This window comes from Crocodylus porosus, unplaced genomic scaffold (genome assembly GCF_001723895.1).
Source record: "Crocodylus porosus isolate Cpor-Errol unplaced genomic scaffold, CroPor_comp1, whole genome shotgun sequence".
Lineage (NCBI taxonomy): Eukaryota > Metazoa > Chordata > Crocodylia > Crocodylidae > Crocodylus > Crocodylus porosus.
In genome coordinates, this window is record NW_017728948.1 from 55,018,290 (window position 1) to 55,031,050 (window position 12,761).

The following is a 12,761-nucleotide window of genomic DNA, read 5'->3' on the forward strand; positions in this document are numbered from 1 at the left end:
ACTTGCTTCTCCATCTATCTGTGCCTATCCTATCAAAAGTCATGTAGTAGGAATAGACAATGGAGGGGGAGAGGTGTAAGTAGGTAATGTAGCTTAGCCTTTCCTCATATCCCACATTTGCCAATATATTTCCTGCTCTTTCAGAATTGGATGTTCCTTGCCACAGTAGCATAATACTGTGTTCAGACAATTCAGTGCATTTTGGGTTGGAAACCAGTCTCTATTGCATTTTTTTTCTTGTATTTGCTAATCAGGCCTAGTGTTCCTTGTTTGACTACTCATTTGATTGCTTTCAAATTAGTGTTGGAGCGAGTCTGAACAACATCTAGGAATTATCCCAGTCTAGGGGTCTTGAGATGTGTTGTAGGGTGCAGCCCCTCCGGAACCCACGATCCCACTGTCCTATACTGGCTACTCAGATTTACCCCTTTAGCTTAAGCAGGCCCTTGTCCAGAATATCAATAAAGTTCATATTTCTCAGAAGCCATGTCTTCAGTTTAAGCAAATAGTTCCATTGACACACAGGTAGCTTTGCACAGAATTTCTGAATGCACCATGTCTTTTTTTAAACTAAAAAATACAGCATAAAAATATATAAAGCTAGAAAACAAGAGAGTTCCTAAATGCACTATATCTCACCATCCCCTGTAAAGTTTTCTGGTCCCTTTTGTAAGATTCTCTAGTGTTTGAGTCTTCAGGTGGGCTACCAGGCAGCTTATGGTTTGTCTTCTGCCCTTAATGCATCATGATGATAAAACAGACCTCCTCGACACGTACAAGCGTAACAAAAATGGATATTTCACCCTCCTTTTGTGAAGGCACTTGGTGGTTAGGTGGATTTTTTGTCAAGACAAATTCTCCTTGGGTCTGACCATGGAGCACTGTATAGGATATAAATTTGAGTAGAGGACTGTTTCCATTTAGAAACTCTCTACCATGAGCTCTGTGATTGCAATCCTTGCAACTGTAATCCAAGATAGACAAGACAGTAGGAAGGCAAAGATTAACCTTTCCATCAAGTGCAGTTTTCCAATTTGAAATAGACTTGTACATAGCTTCATAATAGCAGATTTCATAACCTGTGCATAGATTTCCCAGGCTGCCACAAACCTTCCAGGCAGATGTACTAAGGCAGCATGCCAGATTGGTGAAAAGCCATTGGCTTATGTGTCTGTTATAAGCCTGTTGTACTCATCTTCCAGGCTTTGAGGTAATGGATCTCATTTGATGCCTCTTCTGGACCAATAATATCCAGATTTGATGCTTTTTTGTTTTTTTGTTCCCTTTTCCAAGTCCTGTGTATGGGCCTTTTAGGACACACTATTGCCCAATGACTTCCCTGTGCTAATGTGCCATTCATCTCAGCTTGAGCTTTAAGATGCAGCTCAGGTGATGCCCTTGAAGCATTCCCTTTGTCAAAATGAAATTTCAGTGCAGTACAGCTTGACTTTGTCTTAGATTTTGCCAGCTTGGGTAAAATGCTGTCATTTAGAGGTTGAAGCTGACTTCAGCTGTCTCCCTGTCATCCTGATATTCGGTAACAGTGCATGTACCATTATTGGATGTCTGCACCAAAATCACTTGCAATATCTCTACCTTCAGTTTCATTTCCAAATCCATGATTTATATATATAGATGTAATTACAGCTAGGTAAATAAAGCAGATTTTATATAAATATTTGGTTGAATTTTAACAAGTTTTGAAATGTCTATGTTTATATTCATTTAATGTATATTCTCTGCAAATACTATATAGCAAGCAAGTTTACTTTCACGCATTTGGGAGTGAAATCTAAAAGGAATCAGCAGGTTGTTCTCAGAAATGTACTTTGTTTGTAATTTGTAGTCTTTACATTAATTTATCTGTTACACTCGCTCACCCAAAAAACAGATGTAGGCAATGTTGACTTTATATCAAATCAAAATAGCTGGCACACCAAAATGCAGTACTTTCAGCAAACAATTCATAAGCAGTCCATAGGGGGCAGATAATGTATGTTTTCACAAGAAGATCCTGTACAAAATAGATTTCTTATACAAAAGTAGTATAAAACATCTTTCTACAAAGTGTACACACAATAATTGTACACAGAAACCCACACAGAACTGCAGTCACTTAAAAATGATTTAGACAGCAAAAAGGATTTAAAATCATCAACTAAATTTGGTCACTTAACCTCAGTGCCTCAGGTTTCCCCTCTGTAAAATGGAGAGAATGTCACTGACCTCTCTTACGAAGGTCACTGACCCTTATGAATGTCACTGACCTCTTCCATTAAAAAAGCAAGGTATTACACTTTTAACAATTACTGGCCCAGCTCTGTAAAGATAGCACTAACACAAACCTAAGGGGTCTTGTGTCACATATCTGGTGATATAGCTTACACGCATACTGTGTGGTAATTGTACTGGTAATTCTTAAGCACAATTTCTAACCATTTAGTTGGCCATCACTATGCCAACCATGATTTGTCCTTGTTTACCCTTAATGTGGAGTCATGGTCAACTCCACTGTTAGAAATTGTTTGTAATACACGATCAGATTTCTTTCAGGCAGTAGCAGATCCAGAAGCAAAGCAAGAGAGGTGTGGGCCCCTGACTTTGGCTGTTTCATGCAGACACAGTGAGCTCTGGACTCACTACCTGGTCACTGTGGGCTTCTGCAAGAACTCTGTGAGCAATGAGCTCTCAGCTCACTACCTGACCAGGGTATGGCTAGAACCGTTGCTTTTGTGTAGCTCTGGAGGGTAGGGACTGAACACTGCTGTTGTTTGTCTCTTCCCTTCCTCCCTCCCCCTTCCTGCTCCAGGGAATGCACAGCAGCCGAAGTGATTTCCCTCTGGGTTCCAGAGACATATAAAATCAGGAGCTCAAGCAGACCCTACACTGAGAAATCACGTGTAGCACAAGCAAAGGGGGGTGCACCCCAGCCCCTCTAGATCTGCCTCTACCTACTAACCTTGGTTCTTCTGCAGGACTGAAATTGTCTTACAAGGGTGAGGGAACATCTCTGTTCCACAACCCAGAGCAGCGTGGGGACAGTTCCCTTTTGGGGTCACTATGGCTAGGGACAGACATTCAAAAAGCCTGAGCCTGAATTGATTCAATCTTTGCAGGTTAGTCTAACCTTGCCAGGCTGAACTGGTTTCTAACTGGACAGATATTCTCTCTGGACTGAGGAAATTCAGGCACATGCCTGCAGTGGCTCATGCTAGAAGCCGAGGTGGGGTGGGGGAGCACTAGAGTGGCCCTTCCTTCCCTTGCGTGGTGCTGAGCTGAGGGGGGCGTGGCCATCCCCTGGCAGGATGTTGTTATTAGGGAGGTCTGCCTACACCATCCTAGGCTTTTCCTTGCTTGTTGCTCAAGGGACGGGAGTGTTGCCAAACTCTAGGCCCCTGCTAGCACTCTGAGACAACGGGGGAGGGTCCCTGGATCCGTTGATGATGTGGAGCTTTTCAGTGTCCCTCCCTGGTTCTTTATGCTGTCTCCAGCAAACTGACAGGTGAGCAAGCCAGCAGGGGGCTGATAACAGTGGTTATTATCCCATCAGCAAAACAATAGCCTCCCCATTACTTCAAACTCTTCTTAAACAGCTTACCAGCTGACCTGTTGATTGGCTCCAAACAGCTCTAAGTTGATTAGCTCCAAACAGCACTGTTCTGTATGCTTGTCCCAGTGAAATTGGAGATGTGTGCACATCTGCATTAGCTAGTATACCGCATGCTTAGGGTCTGTGGGGCTGGGGTCCCTGCTGTGGGAGATGGTAGGAAGAGAAGAGGGGGATTTCCTGCTTGAGCAGAGAGGGAGGAGGTTAGGGCAGGGGAAAGCCAGGCAGACCCTACTGTGCCTGCAAGTCTCTGTTGGAGCTCCAGCTAGGGAGGAGAGGGGAGGGGCCAACCCTGCTGTGAAGCAGAGATGCCCACCCAGCCCTGAAAGCATGCCAGGATGCTGGGGGTGTCTGGTTTATTTTAAACCAGCAAGGGGTCTGGGACAGACATTGCATAATCTGGTTTGAGCCAAATCAGTTAAGTCTGATACTATGTTCAGCCAGGTTTATCTCAAACCAGTTTCAGCCATTTTGAAACTGGTTTATGTGCAGTGAACATCTGTTCTGTTACAGATTGAAACCAGTTTCTGATCACTTAAACCAGTTTGTGTGTAATGTCTGTCCCTAGCCTATAGGTGTATGTTACTCCACTGGGTATGGGAAGGGGGTGTGTGGTTGAGCAGAGGTCAATTATATATCTCTTCCCTTCAGCTTTGTCTACTACTCATGCCAGGCACACCTAAGTGACTGGACTACAAACCAGGGAGTTTGAAGAGTGATTGTATGTATTATGCAACACAATGTCCTTTCAGTGCCAGAGGCCTTTGGTGTGATATGGAGCTTTGGTTCCAAATGATTTTCGGTAGTAAGAGCAAGGGAAAGAGGAAATTTAGGTAGGAGAGAAGGGTCACCCTGTGAATGCAAAACATTTCAGAAGGATGCTGCTTTGTTCCTGGCACTGCAGTGGGCTGCTGCCCAGTACAAAAGAGAATGACACTTTTTTTTTTTTCTCTCAGATAATCACTCAGTTTTTTAGAAAAGATAAGGAGGGGAAGCATGAGCCAAACTTTTACATTATAGATTAATATTTCATACCTAGTGGTAAGCACATTTGCATTGTTTCCCTCAGATGATTGACACTGCAGTTATTCCACACATCTAAATTAAGTGGCTTCTTCTACTGACTGTCTTTGATGTGCATTTGCTGTTGCTTACATGGCTTCTTGGCTTTTGCTCTGCTGTGCAAAGCAATATCGAGAGTCATGCAGAGCATCAAGGGATTTTCCCACAATGCAGTGGAAAATCTGATGAGCTGTAAACAGTAATCTGTTGTTGTTAATAACTTGGAAGCAAGGGCATTGAAATGATTTTCTTTGCACAGGTCTTTTTGTTTGAAGTAAAATGTTATTTTTCTATGCTGCAAATCATGATGGAGATGACAGCCTGTGATGCAAAGTGACTACAGCTGCTATTTTGATGTTCAAACTTAACAAATGTTTGGGAATTGACAGTGTGAGAGAGGCCTCTATATCAAACGCATGCAAACGGTTTGCTGTCTGGTCTTGGCTTTAAAATGCAATAACACAGAATTGTGTACACCAGCAGTCACCGAGAAGGATTCCTTTGTTCACCAAAAAATGAACATTTGAAGTTCATGGCTAGTTCTCTGTTTATTTCTGGCCAACTTAATGATAAAATTTCAGTACAAAAATCCTTTAACACTTCCACATAGGGCTACAACTCTGTCTAGTGCTTTCAAGAGAGAAGGAAGACACTGTTTCTGCCTTTACGTGTTTGTAGTGTAGTTAAAAATGATATGATACATCAATGTACTTGCCCTTTTAAATACCTCCTGCTTCTGTCTTACAGCTTATTGCTCCCTTCCCCTTTGCCCCCTTTCTCAAAGGTACTATTAGGAAGTTTTTTATAGCAATTGCTTCTGGGATCTATATAATAAAATTGGGTCACAGGTTTCAATAGAGAAGGGAAGAGGGTGTGTTAAGTCCTGGGTGGGTGCATGTGAAGACAGTGGGACAATTAAAAAAAGGGAAGCAGGCATAGTTAGTAAAACATTGGTTCATGCAAAAGTGTCTCTGAAAATCCTATGTTTGGACAGCTTGAAATTTCCTCTATACCCATGTATCTTGCACAGCACCAAAATGCACCTTACCACTTGAAAGTTTAAAACTGAAGTGGGAAGACTAGAGGAGTATATTTTGAAAATCTGGCTGCCCCTGAGTTACCCAGGGTTGTAGAGATAATTGCTACCAGGACCAGGATTAGAATTCCTGGCTTCCAGAACTGTACTTGGATACTAGATAGCTTTGAAAATTTTACTGTCTGGCATGATGCAAGAGATATGCTAGTGGGTTGATTCTGTGGTTTGATGTTCCCGTTTTGTGTCTGCTAATATGCATGTAGGGCACATGTAACTGGTGGATATTTCATTGATCCCTAGTTTAGAAAGAATAGCTCAGTTTCAAATTTCACACCCAAATTTATCACAATAACTTAATTCAGTATTAGAAACAGCAAAGCAAAATGCGACGTCCATGTGTGAACTTGGTGTTGCACTGAAACCAGCATCCTGGCAGGTTGCCCGGTGATATTCTTGGAGGAACCAATTCTGCCATGCCATAAACACCTGAGAGAGTACCCATAAATTCTGCTGAAGCCAACTTGTACTGAAGGCATTCAGCACTAAAAGGCTTAATCCCTTTGAGAAGCTGAGAATAAAACAGCAAATATTTAGTACTAGCAGGGATGTTAACAATGCAGAGCCTAGCAATTGAGCACATATAATTTGCACTTCCAGTATCTCCCCTGGGCCATGTGCCTGTCAACTGAATGTTTGCGTGAATGTTGCTTGACAAAAGTCATATTTAATTATCCTTTCCGGTCTGTATAAGAGCATCATGGAGGGTCTTAGCCTTTAACAAGTGCGATTGAGTCCTTCCTAAATCCTCTTGCAATGTATCAGTTTCTCTGTTAGGTACATGTGATTTGACAAATACTTTTATAATGAAGATAGCTGACTTTGGAGTGAAAGTACTAGCTGGCTCCTTCTGGTTTCTAAATATAAGTGAGTCCAATTTTTTATTCCTAAATTGAATGCATTTAATTTGTCATAATGATATATAATCTGCATTACAAAGAAGCTGTACAGAGCTAGCATGATTTATCACAGTGGGAAGTTTTGGCCTGGGACTAAGATGGAATGGAAACAGAATATGGTAGTCTTCATCAAAAACGGAAGTAGATTGTCTGATTGCCCTCGTTCAGAGATAAGGACATTTGCTCATTAGCTAAAAGGCTCTTTCATTATTGAATTGCTTTATGTACTTTTCAGAAGTTTGTGCTTGTGTTTGTCAGCTTCATTTTTTTATGACTACTGCTCTTGCCTCTTGAAGGCATTTCCATGGAGCAGACAAGACAGAACTGGTGAGGGGAATACAAGATCTTATTTGGAATCATCACAATACCTTAGTTTTGCTTTGACTGATCATATCTTGCAAAGAGGCCTTTTTGAGTCTTGAGACTTCTTTATCTAGCAGATGTATCTCTTTGGGCTGACATGAAAAAAAGGGTGTTTATGTTTCTTATTACTTTTTTTTTTTATATATATAGAATTAAAAAGATACTCAGCCTTGTGCAGAGAAAAAGGTTCTTCTTTTTGCAAAATTACTAACATTCAGTGAAACTGATAAAGATCAAAGTAACAAGCGTCCAGGAAAGCTTTCATGTCCTACCTTCTCTCATTTCTATCTAAGCTCCATGGTATATGGTTTTAAAAAATCTCATCTAACCTGAACTTTGTATTAAAGTAATGTGCTATATGCTATACCCTGTCACATTGTTGTATGTCTGGTGAATAAAGCTGGGCATAACCACCACAATTATTCAGTAGCTTCCATGTCATATATGCTACATTGCAAAATTAAATATTGCTTCTGGTATGTCAGTTCTAATCTTTGTGCAGTTCATTTTTCTGTTAAGAATACTGGAATAAATATTATGCATTTTAAATATACTAGCATAATAAAAGAGGAAGAGCACAAGATGCCAACAGGAAGCCAGTTTTTCAGCACATTTTCTAGAGTGGATTTAGTACTTAAGAAAATTGCCAGATTTACAGTTCTAAAAACCGTAGTTCTCTGTTTGCAGCATAGACAGTCACCATGTAAACTTCCCTATACCATCCTGTGCCTCATACTACTCTATGTGGAAAGCAGCCTGGTTTCGAGGACTTGAGCACGGGCGTGGAAACCAGGGACTTCAATATCTTGACTTATTTGTTGCTTCTGAGAAACTCATTCAGTCTCTGCTTCAGAGGGCCCCCTCCATAAAGTGCGTATTTGCTTACCTCACCCAAAGTGATGTGAAGCTCAAGTTAATTAATGATTTATAAGGCATTTTGAAATTAGAAGTGCATAACTTTAGTATTTTAGTGGACTGTGGTCTGTTAGCTACAGCTTTTTTGCAATATAATGAATTAAACAGCACTTAGACCACAAATCCATTGTTAAAAGTCACCTCTCTTCTGACAGGAATCAATGTCACCATGGCAACTTCCGAATAAGGGCCAAAGATTGACTGTACTGGAGACTAAAGTGCTCTTGACAGCCAAAGGCAGTTGCTTGTAGGTCAGGGTTGACCATATATTGAACCTGTTTTGTGAGTAAAGAAAGTTATTCACTAGCAATCCCAGTCCCACCAATTTCACAAGCACTAAATTGGGTGGGGCATTATGTAAAATTTACTAGTAGATTTGTAAAATCTACATAACAGTGAGCATTGTGTCAGTCAGCGTAGTTTTCCAGTGTGAGAATTATTTTAGTGATAGCACCAGACTTCCCCCCCAACCCCAATACCATCTTCCAGCTTCCACCCCACTTTGCTGGGACAGGCAGACCGCAATGCAGAAATAGCAGACACATTTTTTTTTTTAAGTTCCTGAAGCAGGTTAGGATCCCACCCTCACCTCACTTTCAGCACCTCCCCTTCCCCTCCGTGCTCAGCAGCACGTTCTCTGTCCTTCCATCCCCCTGCCCCCCACCCTTTCCCCATTCTCTATTTTATGCCTCTGGGCACAAGGAGGCCCACCCCCTGCCTCAGCTGTCCTAGCCTCTCCTTCCCTGCTCTGGCTGTGGCTGCACGGGGAGCCAAGCTCACTCAGCAATGGTGATAGCAGTGGGTGGGTTCCCCTCTTGCTTTGCCCACTCCTGGGCCAGTGAAGAATCATGGGGGACTGGACAGGGAGAATGAACTCATCCACTGTCACCATTGCTGCTGCCCCTAGCTAAGCCTGGCTTCCCACACAGCCAGGTGGGAGTGGGACAGGGCATAGGTGACTGGTAGGGGGGACACAGGGGGGCACATCCCCACCACTGCTGCCACCATCTGCAGGTGCTCACCAGCTCCATCCCCACCATCACCATCTGCGGGTGCTTACCAGCGGTCTGTCCCCACCACTGCCGACAGCATCTGTGGGTGATCGCCAGGTCCATCCCCGCTGCCAACACGGCTGCCAGCTTCTGTGAGTGCCCCTCCAGAGTCAGGAGGCACCAGTCACCCATGGGACAGGGGCAGCTCTAGAGTTCCCTCCATTCCTGGCAGTGGCAGGGACAGTGGCAATGGTGGGTTGAGAAGGGGAGAAATAGGTAAAGAGCTGATGTGTCACTTAGCATGCAGGAGAAGGAAGGGGTGCCGAGGGTTGGGGTGGACTTCTTACCTGTTTTGGGAATTAAGCCCTTGGCTGCTGCTCCCAGTGTGGTCTGAAAGGGAGGTACTGTGCCACTACACCCCATCCTGGATCCACCTACACATCCAAGATGCTGATCTTGCCCTTCAATGAAGGAATAGCGGCAAACCTTTGAGAGCACTTGCCTTTCTCCCTGCTGTTCTTGCTGTGGAGGGGCAAAAACTGGTCTTGTATTAAATCTGCATACAGAAGAGCTCTCAGTTAATATTGCAAAATTAATTTTTGGATTCTTGGGGAAACCATATAGCAAGTCAGTGTTTACCCTTTGGTTTAAACTGGCTCCAGTATCCCAGCTAAACCTAAGCAAAAAGGGTTTCAAAGAGAGGAGGTGAATATGGAGTGGACTGTGGAAGCAGGATGCATGGGCCAGGACTGCAACATAGAACTGCAGGAAATGTATCATCCTCTCTGGCTCTGTGGAAATTAAAGAAGTTGCTTGGCTTCAGCACAGTATGTCTGCACAGGCACGGGCTTTGGAGGGGAGCACAGCAGTGATTTGATTGTATTTTTTTCCTCATGGTTCTCTGCTGATCTCTTGTGTTTGGGAGTATGCCCCACACCTTTTCTCAGGCTGGACAAATATCACCTGCCTATCTGAATGGCAGGGGATAGACCCTACAGGGGAATTGTCAGGGACAGTGCATCTCCTAGCCCTCTGCCAGGGGTTTTCACCAGGCCTTTACTAGAATTAGTTGTTTATGTTAGTCTGAAGTTAGGCAGAAGGCAGGCCAGGGAAACATCATTATAAACTAACACATTCAGAGACATGATGAGCTTTTATGGGCTACAGCCTGCTTCATCAAATACCATGAATGGATTTGCAGAGAGCAGGGATACTAAATATAAAGGAAGAAAGTCATTTAAATGCAATTATATTTTCTCTTTTCCCTTAGTTATCCTTTGTATTTTAAATGACTTTCTTCCTTTATATTTTAGTATTCCTGCTCTCTAAAAGTCCATTTATAGTGTCTGACTACGCAAGATGTATTCCATAAAAACTCATGCCTCTCTAAATTTAAAGTTAGTCTGTTAAAAAAAAAAAAGGGGCCACCTTACCCTTCCTCCTACCTATAATTATTTAAATTGTAGTGTTGCACAAATTTTCCAAGGGGTTTCCAAATGCTGAGAATAACACAGTGTGTGCCCCAATAAATGTGTGAATTATTTCACTTTATTACTCAGTGCTATTACAGGCCTCGATGATTGATTGTAACTATATGTCATTGATTCACCCTCTTCATCCAGTCATCATTTTGTGAGTTACTTGACATGAAGGATCTGAATTTGGATTCTTTTCTCTCACCCATACACTCGTGTGTGTGCACACATGTACACACGTGTGGTTGGAAACATTCGTATATGGAATTTGATGTGGCTCATTGCAAAAACAGGAAAAGGCTGTGATATTTCAGACATCCAAGATCTGGGGACTGTTAGATTTGGGAGCAGTGACACATGGTATTTTCCAGAATCGTGTTCTGTGAGCGGGCAGTGGTGCAGCAGGTAATTTGCTTGGAACGCGAGTACTTGTATATCACTGTCTAGCTCTCCCCACTCTGAAAATGGAATGCAACTGAATTCATCACTATTTATCTTGTCTGCCTGGCTTTGTGTACATCTGTGTTGGGTGTGTATTTCTCATTTACTGTTTCTACTTCACAGAACATAGTGGAAGAACAACTTAATGAATTGTAAGTAAACCTATTCAGAAAGGCTGCTGATGGGGATAAAAAGGTACCAGTCACCTGTGATGACCAAAAATTGACACACAATTACTCCATCTGACTTCTGTTTCACTTGCATAATGCCATGGCATTTTTACCATGCCTTACCATTATATCTAAGCTCCAGTCTACATAAAATGCATCTCTTGTGAGCAAATCTTCAGCTGCCACTTTTTTTTATTTTTGCCAGTTGCTTTGAATCAAAATATATTTGTATCTCCTGTTTTTCTTGACTAATTACTTCCTGTTGTTCTGAATAGTGATACTTTGTTCATAAATTGCTAGTGTTAGTGCTTTCAGCTCTTACATGTCCCAGTATATATATTTACTGATTGCATTTTGGGTTAAGCTGTAAAAGAAGAAATACTGTATTTGGTTGCTCACTAGGTCAAAATTCAGTTAGAATGTTAATGAATAAGGGTTTCTTGTGTGTCATTCATAAGAATACTTGTTCTTTGTCAGAAAATAGCAGCAATGTATTTGTTTACTTTTGTATCACCCTGGGCAAGAAGAGAAAATATTGGAGGTAACCAATCCCAAATTTTTATATAGGAAATCTAGATTTTGAAAGCTTGTATTTTCCGAATATGTTGCAAAAACAGAATATGCCCATATGCATGTTATGGGACAGAGTTTTTGTTAGTGTGATCTTAACATGGCCATGTGAATAGTGAAATGATGTATTTTATCCCATGTAACCCAAGGTAATAAAGACCCATGTTTTCAAAAGTAACTTCTGATTTTTGGTAATGTTTCCTGAGACATCTTAGAGGTATCTGAGTTTCTGACCCACTTAATACCTTCTGAAAATGAGGCCTTTAGACAAATTTCCTAATTGGGCATCCAACATTTAAGAAACACAGAAATAGTAGGCATTTAAACATGTTTTGACCAAAGGTTAATCATCCCCAAGCCAGTTGCATGTTTTCTGTTTGTTTTGCTAAAAACTATTTTTAGAAATAAACTAGCACTCCAGGTGCAGCACAATATTATTGTAAAAAGTACGAGGGAGTAAACACCACACGGCCCATTTATTAACACTTAAAACTCTTTGGTGTATGAAGAGGAGCTCAGGTTAAAGCAGAGTGGAGCACATTGCTTATGCATTAAGAGCAAATCTAACATACTGTAACCATAGGTGCTGATTTTCTTTTTTTGCCAGTGAGTGCTTACAGGTATTTAAAAAAAGAGAGAGAGAAAAAAAGGCACTTTACTCTTAACTCAGCATGTTCCTGTGCTGAGTTCCATGCATGCCCAGAAGAGGTAGTGTGTTACTTCTACTTGGCTCTGCAGCATCTGTAAAGATTTGGTACCATGTGGGGCTTTTTTGGGGCTTTTATCTAATAGCTGATTGAATCAGCTTTAGCTAAAAGAGCCAAAAAGCCCTGCTGAAGCACCTGATCTTTATAGATGCTGCAGAGCCAGGTTGAAGTAACACACTGCTTCTTCTGATAAAGTGTGTTTTTTGCGGGGGGTTGGAGGTATTTTTTAACATCTGCAAGCATGGCTCCATGGGTGCTGAACACCTGCTAATTTTTTTTGATGGGTGCTTGAGCCCTGGACCTTGCCTTACCCAGCCTGTTTGGCTGAGGACTCAGCCCTTCCCTTGTACTTAGGAAGACTGAAGACCCAGCTATGCTCTCTAGGCAGGCTTAAATACCTGTACCTTTGCCAATTTGGCTATTAACACACATCACCCCTTCATTTCTATCAGGGGGCTCACATTCCT